General features: G+C 39.1%; 1 protein-coding gene across 1 annotated transcript in view; it reads left to right on the top strand.

The window, feature by feature from the left end:
* The window catches only part of CHSY3 (chondroitin sulfate synthase 3), a 271,643-nt gene that overhangs the window by 103,885 nt on the left and 166,105 nt on the right, over positions 1-1,653 (top strand). The window lies entirely within an intron of this gene.

Raw genomic sequence — 1,653 nt, 5'->3', positions numbered from 1 at the left:
CTTCCAATCCATTTCTTGTGCTCCCAAATGACTTTATACATGTTTTCATTTCTTTGCTTTTTAATTACGCCTTTCTTTCAAAAAGCCTTCCTGCTCAGTCTCAGCTCTCTGGGTTGCTTTGCGCATGGATGTTATCAGAACCTCTCCTGTGACTTTTCTGGCTCAGACTGATTTCTCCTAAGCTGTCCTTCAGCAGCTGCAGATCAGATATGCGTGTTGTCAGAAACTTTGTCCTGTTGTTTGATGTTGCCGATAGGGTTGTGGCTAATTAATTTGTTAGGACTCTAGCTGGGCTATCATGGCTGGGCTATCCATGACAGTTCAGGTTCATGTTATTAAAACTATAATGTGGTCACGAGCATTCCTGTTCAGGTAATGAGTTTTTCATGAGGTGTTGTGCTGTGTTGTAGTAGAATTTGCTGGTGTGTAAAAAGGTCACGTAACATCTTTGTTTCTTTTTGCTGGACAGGAGGCTTTCAAAGAAGTGGAAGTTTTAGTTCTGTGGGGGTTTATAATGGAGTTTCAGACTGGGATCTGATACAACCTAAATTATTAACTAATTTGAAGAAAATTTACCCAGTGAAACTTAGTGAGAGGCAATGTCGTATGCTTCCAGGGCGCAATTGTAGCTGAAAGAGGATCATTCAATTTCCATTCTGCTCTTAGCGTAGCTATATGCTCAAACAGTAAAATCATACCAATGAATAGGAGGAGATGGATGTCAAAATTCTTCCCTGGGCAAATTGAGATCTGTGGTCTAATGTTCTCTGAATTTCCATACATTCAAACAGGATAACTATGTGAGATGAGTTCACCTTGAACACCTCTAAGATTAATTCGAATGTACACAAAACCTGTTTGTGGGCCAGGCTGGGGGCTCATGCCTATAATCCTAGCAGTCTGGGAGGCCAAGGCCAGTGCATGGATTGAGCTCAAGAGTTGAAGACCAGCCTGAGCAAGAGTGGGTCCAACCCATTTCTAAAAATAGTGGGGCACTGTGGCGGGCGCCTCTAGTCCCAGCTACTTGGGAGGCTGAGGCAAGAGAATCGCTTGAGCCTAAGGTATTGAGGTTGCTGTGAGCTATGACACCACAGCATTCTACAGAGGGTGACAAAATAAGCCTCTGTCTCAAAAAAATAATAATAATAAAACCTATTTGTGCCCTATATTTGGGGAGAAAAAATCATCTTTGACATGTCACAAATCCGTGTTTAGCATATCTCAAAATTGTTCTAAGTATTTCAGATAGCATATATATTTATTTATTTAAAGATTGGTCTGAGAGGATAGCAAAATTTTGGTGTTTTTTTTTTTCCCTTTGGGAAGTTTGCTTATTTGAAATCTATATCTAGAACATGTTTTGAAACACTCAAAGCCATTGATAAAGTGGGTATTTTACGGGATTGATGTGATCTTTAAACTTGCATTAATATATCCACATTGTAATGCTTGACATTTATTTACACTGTTAACTTGGAAAGCTAAAATGCGGGAAAGAAGTTGTCACTCATTTGTTTTTGGATCTTCCACACAGTGAACATTCAACTCACTTTACTTTTTTGGGGGGGGGTGTTAAATTAAATCATAGCAGTGTACATTAATACTATCATGGGGTACATTGTACTGTTTCTATATACAATTTGAAATAGTTTC

Source organism: Otolemur garnettii, unplaced genomic scaffold, assembly GCF_000181295.1.
Source record: "Otolemur garnettii isolate 467f Iridium unplaced genomic scaffold, OtoGar3 scaffold00003, whole genome shotgun sequence".
Lineage (NCBI taxonomy): Eukaryota > Metazoa > Chordata > Mammalia > Primates > Galagidae > Otolemur > Otolemur garnettii.
Note: the sequence above shows the minus strand (reverse complement) of the source record. Positions and strands in the feature narration are given on the sequence as shown.